Below are 12,137 nucleotides of genomic sequence, written 5' to 3'. Positions count from 1 at the left end.
TTGATGGGACTTTGATGGAGATTACATTGAATCTATAGATTGTTTTTGGTAGAATCGCCATTTTTATTATGTTGATCCTCCCAATCCAAGAGCATGGGAGATACTTCCATTTTCTGGTATCCTCTTCAATTTCTTTCTTTAAGGACATAAAGTTCTTGTCAAATAGGTCTTTCACTTCCTTGGTTAGAGTTATCCCAAGATACTTTATGGTATTTGTGGCTGTCATGAAAGGTGATGTTTCTCTAATTTTCCCCTCTGCTTCTTTGTTCTTTGTGTATAGGAGGGCCTCTGACCTTTTGGAGTTGATCTTGTATCCTGCAACATTACTAAAGGTGTTTATCAGCTGTAGGAGTTCTTTGGTAGACTTTTTGGGGTCACATATGTACACTATCATATCATCTGCAAATAACGAAAGTTTTACTTCTTCCATTCCAATTTGAATCCTCTTGGTCTTCCTATGTTGTTATATTGCTATTGCTAGAATTTCAAGAACTATATTGAAGAGGTATGGAGAGAGTGGACAGCCTTGTCTTGTTTCTGATTTTAGTGGAATGGCTTGGAGTTTCTCTCCATTTAATTTGATGTTAGCTGTCAGTTTGCTGTATATTACTTTCATTATATTTAGGTAAGAACCTTGTATCCCTAATCTTTCCAAGACCTTTCTCATAAAGGAGTGCTGTATTTTATCAAATGATTTTTCAGCATCTAATGAAAGATCATATGGTTTCTTTCTTTCAGTTTATTAATATGATGGATTACATTGATAGATTTTTGTTTGTTGAACCAGCCCTGCATCTCTAGGATGAAACATACTTGATCATAAAGTATAATTTTTTGGAAGTGTTCTTGTGTTTGGTTTGCCAGAATTTTATGAGAATTTTTCATCAATGTTCATGAGTTATATTGGTCTGTAATTCTCTTTCTTGTTTGTATCTTTGTGTGGTTTTGGTATCAGAATGACTGTAGCTTCATAAAAGGAGTGTGGCAATGACTTTTCTGTTTCTCTTTTGTGAAACACATTAAAGGGTAGAGGTATTAGCTCTTTTTGGAAGTTCTGGTAGAATTCTGCATTGAAACCATTTGGTCCTGGGCTTCTTTTGGTAGGGAGGATTTTGATGATAGCTTCTAATTCCTCACGACTTGCAGGTCTATTTAAATTGTTCACCTGGTCTTGATTTAATTTTGATACATGGTACTTATCTAAAAAATGTCCATTTCTTTCACATTTTCCAGTTTTTTTGGCATATAGGCTTTTGTAGTAAGATCTAATGGTTCACCCCAATTTCCTCTGAGTCTGTGGTTATGTCCCCCTTTTCATTTCTGATCTTGTTAATTTGTGTGTTCTCTCTCTGTCATTTGATTAGTTTGGATAGGGGTTTGTCAATCTTGTTGATTTTTCCCAAGACCAGCTTTTTTTTTTCATTGATTCTTTGGATTGTTTTTCGTGTTTCTATTTTGTTGATTTCAGCCTTCATTTTGATTATTTCCAGTCTTCTACTCCTCCTGGGTGAGTCTGCTTCTTTTTTTTTTCTAGAGCTTTCAGGTGTGCTGTTAAGTCTCAAATGTGTGTTTTCTCCGTTTACTTTATGTGGGCACTTAGAGCTATGAACTTTCCTCTTAGCACTGCTTTCATAGTGTCCCATAGGTTTGGCTATGTTATGTCTTTATTTTCTTTGAATTCAAGGAAGACTTTAATTTTTTTTCCTTATTTCTTTCTTGATCCAATGATGGTTCAGTAGTTGACTGTTCAGTTTCCATGAGTTTGTAGGCTTTCTGGGGGTAGAATTTTTGTTGAATTCTAACTTTATTCCATGGTGGTCCGAAGGTACACAGGTTGTTACTACAATTTCTTTGTATCTATGGATGTTTGCTTTGTTACCAATTATGTGATTAATTTTAAAGAAGGTTCCATGAGATGCTGAGAAGAAGGTATATTCTTCTTTATTTGGGTGGAATGTTCTATAGATATCTGTTAAATCCATTTGGCTCATTACATTTGTTAGTTCTCTTATTTCTCTGTTAAGTTTCTCTCTGGTAGACCTGTCCATTGATGAGAGAGGAGTGTTGATATCTCCTACTACCAGAGTGTGAAGTTTCATATATGCTTTGAGTTCTAGTAATGTTTCTTTTACATATATGGGTCCTTTTATATTAGGGGCATAGATATTCAGGATTGGGACTTCTCTAATTATTTGTTCTTGTTATGAGTATAAAGTGTCCTTCACCATCTCTTCTGATTGATTTTAGTTTGAAATCAATTTTGTTAGATATTAGTATAGCCACACCCACTTGTTTCTTTGGTCCATTTTATTTGAAAACCTTTCCCAACCCTTTACTTTGAGGTGGTGTCTGTCTTTGAGGTTGAGGGGTATTTCTTGTAAACAGCAGAATGTTGGATCCTGTTTTCATATCCATTCTCTTAACATGTGCCTTTTTATAGGTGAATTGAGTTCATTGATATTAAGTGATATTAATGACCAGTGGTTGTTAACTTTGGTTATTTTTTTCTGGTGGTAGTTTTTGTGTGTTTCCCTTCTTTGAGTTGTGCTGGTGCAGGGTTATCAGATGTTTGTGTTATTATGGGTGTTGTTGGCTTCCTTGGTTTGTGGTTTTCCTTCTAGTATTTTCTGTAAGGCTGGATTTGTAACTATGTATTGTTTAAATCTGTTTTTGTCCTGGAATACCTTGTTTTCTGTATGGATGGTGAATGCAAGCTTTGCTGGGTATAGTAGTCTGGGCTTGTATCCATGTTCTCTTAGTGTCTGCATCATGTCTATCCAAGACCTTCTGGCTTTCATGGTTTCCATTGAGAAGTCAGGTGTAATTCTGATAGTTTTCCCTTTATATGTTACTTTTTCTTTTTCCCTTGCAGCTCTTAATATTCATTCTTTATTCTGTATGTTATGTGTTTTGATTATTATATGGCGAGGGGATTTTTTTTGTTCCAATCTATTTGATGTTCTGTATGCTTCTTGTACCTTCATAGGAATATCTTTCTTTAGGTTGGGAAAGTTTTCTTCTATAATTTTGTTGAATATGTTTTCTGGGCCTTTGAGCTATAATTCCCCTTCTTCTAGCCCTATTATTCTTAGGTTCGGTCTCTTCAAGTTGTCCTGGATGTTTCAAGTTAAGAATTTGTTGGATTTGTTATTTTTCTTTAATCAATGATTTTATTTCCTCTATAGTATCTTCAGTGCCTGAGATTCTTTCTTCTATCTCTTCTATTCTGTTGGTTATACTTGTCTCTGTAGTTTCTGTTCCTTTACCCAGATTTTCCACATCCAGCCTTCCCTCGGTTTGTTTTCTTCATGATCTCCATTTCATTTTTCAAGTCTTGAACTGTTTCCATTATCTCTTTGATTGCATTTTATTGGTTTTCTTGGATATCTTTGAGAGATTTATTCATTTCTTCTACCTTTCTGTTTCTCTTCTCCATTTCTTTAAAGCAGTTTTTCACATCCTGTTTAAGGTCCTCTATTATTTTCATAATGTTACATTTAAAATTGATTTCTTCTACTTATTCTGGAATAGAGTGTTCAAGTCTCCTTGTCGAGTGATCTCTGAATTCTGGTGTTGTCATGTGTTCTCTCTGGTTGTTGGAGGAATTCATGCCTTGGTGCCTGCCCTTCCCTTCCTTCAAATGGAGCCAGGAGAGTCTTGGTGTCTTGTCCAATCTTTGCTGTGACTGACTCTCTGGGTGGATCTCCTCAGTGCAGTAGCAGGAACTGTTCCTGGGCCAAGGACCTTGCAGACAATAGGGCACGCTTGGGCAAGGCAGGGTAGTGTGGAACAAGAAGCCCCTGAAGCAGGAGCAGGAGGTGCCCTGCACTCCCTTCCATGTACCTTCCATCTAGGCTGGCAGACACCCCTCTGGGTGGAAAGTTTCAGTGCAGGAGCAGGAACTGTTCCTGAGCCAAGGACTTTCCAGACAATAGGGCAGGCTTGGGGGAGGCAAGGTCCTATTGAACAAAGAAGCCCCTGCAGCAGGATCTGGATGGGCCTTGTGCTCTGTTCTTGGACTGCCAGCCCGGGATGGCACTCACTCACGTGTCTGGATGAAATGTCTCAACACAAGAACAGGGACTTTTGGAAGTCCAAGGACCCCGCAGACAAAAGGGCGAACTTGGGGGTGGGGGTGCAAGTTTGTGTGGAACAAAAAAAGCTCCTGCAGCAGTAACTCAAAGTGCAGTGCACTCTCTTCCGGGAACCTTCTGGCTGGGTAGGCAGACACTCACCCTTCTGGGTGGAAAGCCTCAGTGAAGGAACAGGACCAAAAATTAAATCTTAATGTCATTTTAAGGTAGATATAAACCTTTGAAGATAATTGCTCTGAAATATTAGAATCTCTGTTATGACTAAGGTTTCTTGTGAGAGTCGGAGAGAAAGGAAGTACTTATTACCTATATTGCTGGTGTACTTATGAATTGCTGTAATATATGAATGTAACTTAGTTGAAAAATTCAGAAACTCCTTAAATGCCACACCCTAGATGCTGGCAAGTAAATTATGGGGAAGTGTTACCAATGAATATTCAAGTGACAAAGTATGTCATTCCAGATTTGTTAACAAAATTATGCAATTAGGGTGTTAAGTAAAAGAATGCTGTGTTGTCCCAAGTAAAATGTCTGCTTGCATTTCTGAAGGAGAAAATGTGTTACTGAAAAGAAAGACACCATGAGAACACACATTAGAAAATCTTAACAATTAGTGACTTCAGAGAAAAAAAGTCCTTTGTTTACCCCCTTTCCCCTTCTCTTTCACCTCCTTTTTCCTACTCTTCTTCTTTCCTTCTTAGCTTTTCTGAAGGAGAATTCTGTTCTATGTGACTCAGGTTCCCTGGAACTCCTTATGTAGCCTAGGCTAACTTTGAAACAGTAGAGACTCAAATTAAGCCTCCTGCTAAATGATTGGATGGCATGCCTGAGTTTCTACAACCACTGGGAAGACTGCGGTTCTTATGACTATGCTATTGGAGATACTTAATGTCTTTCTTTCTTGATGGCTCTGTAGGAGTTTAGGCAGAGACTATGACACTAAGATGCAGTGTGAGAAAAAGATTCCATATCAGGGCCACCTTTGTTCCCTCTCCAGGCTTTAAACAATGTCTATGGCTGCCTCTGACCTAGGGCAATTCAACAGAGAGTTGGGCTTGCTCACACAGATAGTGTCTGCCGAGTACAGTGTTCAACCACCTTCCTTAGTATTCAGGAGTTTATCTGATTTTTCAAACTATCAGAAATTAGTGGAGTATACTATAGCTTTTTGTTCCTAAGAAAATGCCTGAATTATCAGAAGGTGGTTGGGTAAGAATAGATAATATAAAAATGTGTGAGATCCCCCACTGAGGACCTCATATTGAAATCCTTCAGCATATATATATATATATTCTCATTTCTTATGCAGGTATTTTATGTTTGTTTTGCTTTGTTTCTTATTTCTTTGACAGCAACACACTTGCATTCAAATACAAAAGGCTGCATTTTGAGGAAGAACACATTTTACATGATTCAGCTCCTGCTGAAGACAATCTGTACATGCAAGGAAAGATCTGAAAACTCCAACAAATAAAATATTACAAGAATACTTACTTTGTAGGTTAATTATATTTGTGTCAATAATGAGCATAATACTAAAGGTGCAGAGACTAGGGCTGGATTTATTGGAGATCCTTATAATGCACACTTTCATTTTCATTTAGAATGCTTCCACTAAAATATTGAAACTACCTCACATTTTGTTTTCTGTTATGGACAGCAAAATAGAGTCAGGTGTACTACAAACAATTCTCCCCAAGAAATAGCCCAGACCGAGGCATCTATTCAAGGAGCATATTGACCTGCTCATATTGATTTCCTCTGTAAATAGAAGTGTAGAAGTGTCCGGTATAAAGGATGGTTCAATTGCAGAATTTTTTCAGTTGCCCGGCTTTGTGTTGCTTACAAATGCATGAAATTGCTTAGTTATAATTGATCTCTTTCTACTCTGTATTAATATGTTCAGTGAATTTGTGTATTGTAAAATCATAGCTTTCAAATCAGTGAGTGAGTAACAGAATAAAGGAGACTGATTTTTAGATCTTTCAAAACCATTATCAATATTGTTCTTTAGCTGGGTTGTAGTATATAGGGCTAAAGTGTCCGTGTACTTGTATGTGTGTGTGGGGGCATTTGTGCATGTGTGTTCATGTGTTCATGCATGTATATATACACATATATACACACACACATATATATACATATATAGTGTATGTGTGTAAGTGTGAAGCATGTTTGTGTACCTCTGTATATGTGTGTGCATATATGGGTATGTATATGTGTATGTGCATGCTTATATTTGTGTAAGGTATGTATATGTACATGAACACATATGTGCATAAATTAAATTTTAATGTTCAGTACAAAAGACACTTCCAATAACCTTTTCTCAGTCTAATTTTTCACTGTATAAAATCTTTTTCTACAATACGTGTTGACTTTAAAAAAACGATCTTTTTCTGAGCTTCTCTGATGTTCTGAGGTCTGAACTGTTGGTCTCATGATTTTCATGTGACTTCCTTCTTACACAGTTCCTCCAGGCACCACTTTATCAACAGTTTGATTTGAGAGCCACAACTTCTGCAAAACCTGTGACTCAGATCTGTGCAGCAAACAAGAGCTGATGTTTGGATCAGCTAATCATCTCTGATTCAGAGTTGCAGCCACAAGGATACTAACAAGACTGTACAAGTTTCCTGCATTTTCTGTTGGCATATAGAGTATTTATTTCTTAGGTGTTAGCTTCCTAGATTATGTGACACTACAATCTTTATCTAACTGTAGGTAATGTAAAATGAACTACTATTATTTAATATTTGAAAGCATTTTTTTGGCTATATGAAGAGCCCGTACTTCATTATTCAACATTTAGGCAAAAGCCAAAACCTGTCTGGATAAAGTTACAATGCCCAAATAGAGTGAGGCCCTGCCTAATGTCATATACACGTGTTTCTTAAGGCTAAATTGTCACCATTTTCATAAAACAAAAAAATCCTTTTGTAAAAGGAGTGCATCTCAAGTTCACTACTCAAAAAGCAAATGTGTGAGAATTCTTGAATTTCAGCTATTGAGAAGCATCAAGACCCCATTGAGAGAAACCATTTTGTTTTTTTCCTCCCTCACTTTGCACTGCAAAATTGGAAGTGACATTGTAATTTAGTTGTTCAATTACAAAATGGAACCCAAAAGGAAGAGATCTCATTAAAGAAATGAAATATAGAGAAGTTATGTGATAAAACCCAAGACAAACTGATACTCTCCAAGAGACTGAGGAAGAAGGAACGGGACCAATTCTTTCTGAATTCTGTCTTGCCAAGGGATTTTTGATGGGCTCTCTGCCCCACCTTGTTATCTTCCTCATGGAATCGGGCCCCCTGGTCCATGAAATCATATATTCCTTCAGAGACAATTGGAATTGTATGGGCAGCAATGGGAAGGTCAGTTTCATTTCTCTCTTCTATGACTAGATGTAGAAATTTATGTTCAGGAGGAGAATTCCAGATAGATAAAGAACCCCTGTGTGAGTGGCCTGAAACTGAATGAACCCTAGGTTAGCATTAACCCTGTGATCCTTCTCCCTCTGCTTCCCCTGTGCTGGGGTAACAGATGTGTGTCCACACACACTACAAGTTGTTATTAATACACAGTTGTGGTAACTGGAGGTTGTGTTGAAGGTCACTTAACTGTCAAGACTCATGGAACAGCTTCACAGGAGTTTCTCTGGAAGAAGATGCTGAAATCAGAAGATGCTTTGAGTTCGACATGTATTACACTAAAACACCACATGATAACAAGTGAAACACACAACAGTAGCATGCCAATCAGCTTGCAGATCTGTGATATCTACCTGTCCCTGTGAGGCAGGAAAAATCAGCTAATTCTGACAAATGTTCCTAGACCAATAAAATACAATGTTCAACAACAAAGCTTCAGACTATTCCAAACATGCACAAGGAAACATAAAACACACACAGCACACAGAGGGAGACAAAGACATACACACACACACACACACACACACACACACACACACACACACACACAGAGAGAGAGAGAGAGAGAGAAAGAGAGAGAGAGAGAGAGAGAGAACCCAGGATCATAGGCCTGAAAGTCTCTATGTTTTCAATAATATTTTAGTTTATTCACAATTAAGTAAAAACTGAACAACTAAATTATATTATAAGCTCTCATGGTTATTTGGTTTCACTGATTAATTTTTCTCCAATGTCCTGATTAGCCAACTGTAGGTACGAAGGTGAGACAATAAAGCTACTTTCTACTTTTTAGTAGCTTTCATATATGACAAATAGGTCATATATGAAAGTCTGTGTATCTCTATCATCTGCCTATCTATCTATCTATCTATCTATCTATCTATCTATCTATCTATCTATCTATCTATCTATCTATCTATCCATCCATCCATCCAGCTAGCTAGCTACCTATTTGTATCTATTTTTTGTAGAGCTATCATGCCTCTATAATCTATCTATCATCTACAGCTATCTATCATCTATCTAGTATCTATTTCTATCATTGAAATCTGTTTATCATCTACATGTCTGTATCATCTATTACTATCACTCTATCATCTATCTGTAAATCAAAGTTGGATGACCCTATTTTTCAACCTCAAAGTGAATTTGGCAGATTCAATAACTGAGTTGAATTTTCTGGTCATGAAATCAAAAGAGAATATAAAGGATCAGAGTTCCCAGCCATACTTAATAACTATTTTCACTGTCTATTTTCAGATTAGGTCACTATTAGATGAGTGGAAAATTGGAAAATGGAATGCATCTTCTCCTTTTATTTTAGCATGTCACTAGAGATAGTGACACTAGGTATTGAGACCTGAGATGCATTGGCTCTTGTTCATGGAGTGAATGTTGAAGACTCAGGCATCTTCACTACTTCACAGCTCCTCCTTTGCATGGCTCATAACTTTAAGGAGTATGATGCTCTAGATGTAATAATATGAGACATAAGAGAGAGGATGTTTTAATGTCATTTACAGCAGTGACTAGCAAAGAGAAGGATATAACAGCTGAGCTTGTTTACATGAAGTATTTACACTTCTCAGATGCTTCTATGTGAAGTTATGTGGATATTTAGTGGTCTTTCACCTTTCTATGCCTTTAAGTTTTGTATTTTAGAAGGCTCCAGTGAATTTTGGATATAATATTCCACTCCTTCCTATAATGAAAAACAGTTCCCTACAATTTTTTTAGAAAGATGTACTGTATCTCTCAATTGTAACATGTCGGGCCGGTTTGTTGGGGTTTCTGTCCCGCCCGGTACCCCACAGCCGGCAACTCCCAAGGAAAATCACACATAAGACTCCATGAGGTTATAAACTGATTGGCCCATTAGGTCAGGCTACTTATTAGCGCTTATAACTTATGTTACCCCATTATCCTTATCTACATTAGCCACATGGCTCCGTACCTTTCTCAGCTGGGCAAGTTACATGCTGCCTCTTCGGTGGTCTGCACGGGAGTGGCTGAGGGAGCTTCTGCTTCCAGAAAACTCCTAGTCTCTTTGCTCCACCCCTACTTCCTGTCTGGCTTTCCCTCCTATACTGCCTGCCTGGCCAATTAGCGTTTTATTAAAATATGAATGACAGAATACAGACAATTCTCCCACACCATTTCTACCGACTGAGCTAGCCGGGCTGGCAGCAAGCAGTTGAGTGGGGGGAGGGGAGGTTCTACAACCAAACGTGGGGTGCCAGATGAAGGCGTAAGTCACAGACAATTCTCCCACACCACTCAATTTGTAGAATTTTGAAATTTAGAATAAATTATCTAAGGTTTCTCATATTAAGCCAAGATTTCATAGAAGTCTTTGTTCTACTTTGGTTTTCTTTTTGTAAGATTGTGGGTTTAATTCTTTGTAGATGTTCTATGTGTGTTTGTCTTCAATTTCTTGATTTTTCTATTAATCTCAAGCTAATATAATATTTTTCCAGTCATGTTGTCTTTTAAATTAGATATACCTTTCAAACTGAATGATTGTTGTAGGGAGACCACTTGTTCATTGCCCGGCTGCCCAGCAGCTCAGCCCTGAAATAACCACACTGAAACTGTATTAATTAAATCACTGCTTGACCCATTAGCTCTAGATTCTTATTTGCTAACTCTTACATATTAATTTAACCCATCTTTATTAATCTGTGTATTGCCATGAGGCTGTAACTTCGGGTATCTGTCTCCAGCGTCTGTCTCTGATGGGGCTACATGACTTCTCCTTGACTCCACTTTCTTCCTCCCAGCATTCAATTTAGTTTTCTCCACCTAGTTCCACTTTACTAAGCCGTTTACCAAAAGTAGATTCTTTAACCAATTAATTAACCAGTAAAATCAACACGCATACAAAAGGATTTCCCACACCAAATAATGCATTAGTTTTTAATGGTAAAAGATCAAATGAAGTGAATTATTATCATGGACCATATAGAAAACTTAGAATACAATATTGTATTAGCAGAAATGTGTATAAAAGGTTAACTTTGATGTCAAGGTTCCCAACTTAAATTTGTAACTTAAAATTCAATTGTTATTCCTATTATGAAATGAGAAGATTCTTCGTCCCTATGAAGGGTCTTACTCTATTCCAAGGTTCCGATGTATCAGAAGATATTCTCTGCGGCAGATAAAAATAAAACAATAGAGACCCCCATCTCAGCCCCGAAGGAGGTTGTATGGGCAACTTGGCTATGATGGATCAAGCTCGGGAGGCAACAGCAGTGGCCGGAGGCAGAGGCTCCTCATCATCATCCTGGGCCTGGGCATCCGAGCTGGTGGCCTCGGCCCCCAAATGAGACTGGTGGCAGGCTGGCTGTGCCTGAGCCTGGCATTCGTGTGGTTGGCGCAGAGGATGTGGACACTGCGGAGCCTGCTCTCCAGCTCCCTGTAAGTGAACATGAAGAGCGGCCCCGGAAGGCCAGCGGTGGCCGCGGGTGGCGGGAAGGACATGCACCAGTGGAATGTGTGCAACAGAGAGAAGTTATATGAATCACTTCAGTCTATCTTTGTTCAGAGTTATCTTGATCAAGGAACACAGATCTTCTTAAACAACAGCATTGAGAAATCTGGCTGGCTATTTATTCAACTCTATCATTTTTTTGGTATCATCTGTTTTTAGCCTGTTTATGTTCAGAACAGCTATCAACGGGTTGCTCGTAAGAGGTTCGAAGCTTGTATTTTCACCAGATCAGTTTCAGAGACTGCTTAAAATTAATCCGGACTGAAAAACTCACAGACTTCTTAGGTGCTGGAGATGGAGAAGTCCCAAAAAAATCATGAGCCCTTATTTTGAAGAAATTTATGCCACTGAGCTTTCTGAAACGATGATCTAGCAGCTCCAGAAGAAGAAATACAGAGTGTTTGGTATAAATGAATGGCAGAAGACAGGGTTCCAGTATGATGTCATCAGCTGCTTAAATCTGCTGGACCATTGTGTTCAGCCTCTGACATTGTTAAAAGGTATCAGGAGTGTCCTGGAGACCACCCAAGGCACGGTCATTTTTGCCTTAGTTTTGCTCTTCCATTCATATGTGGAAAACGTAGGTGGCAAGTGGGAGAAACTATCAGAAATTTTGGAAATAAAGGGACAGCATTGGGAAGAACAAGTGAACAGCCTGCCTGAAGCCTTCAGGAAAGCTGGCTTTGCCATTGAAGTTTTCACCAGACTGCCTTGCCTGTGTGAAGGTAACATGTACAATTACTACTACGTTCTGTACATCGTTGTCTTTTTCCTCAGACCAGTATAAGCATGTGCAGGCCCAAGCCTTCAGAGTCCACCCCTGGACTCTGCCCCCCAGAAGAGGGTCTGTGTCCAGAGATGTGAGGGGACTGCCTCTGGAGGTTGCCCTTCTCAGTATCATGTAGGAATTTTAAAAGCCAAAATACTAATTCTTTCTTTGTAGTGTGTAAAGGAATTTTTTAAAAACAAAACTCCAACTCTTTGTGTATTTTTAACCAAGTCTTTACTCAGACTCATGCTCCAAATGGAAGATTTTTTTTATACTTAATTGCTGTAGGGACTCATTACCAGACAAAGCAAAAGTCATGACGTCATGGAACCAATAAATGGATTGTT

At 38.3% G+C, this 12,137-nt stretch overlaps 1 pseudogene; it reads left to right on the top strand.

The window, feature by feature from the left end:
• Positions 1-10,853: 10,853 nt before the first annotated feature.
• Positions 10,854-11,808, top strand: LOC125396625 (protein-L-histidine N-pros-methyltransferase pseudogene; annotated as a pseudogene).
• The last annotated feature ends 329 nt before the right edge of the window (positions 11,809-12,137 follow it).

This window comes from Myodes glareolus, chromosome 8, assembly GCF_982192425.1.
Source record: "Myodes glareolus chromosome 8, mMyoGla1.1, whole genome shotgun sequence".
Classification (NCBI taxonomy): domain Eukaryota; kingdom Metazoa; phylum Chordata; class Mammalia; order Rodentia; family Cricetidae; genus Myodes; species Myodes glareolus.
This window is presented reverse-complemented; position numbering and strand designations above follow the sequence as displayed.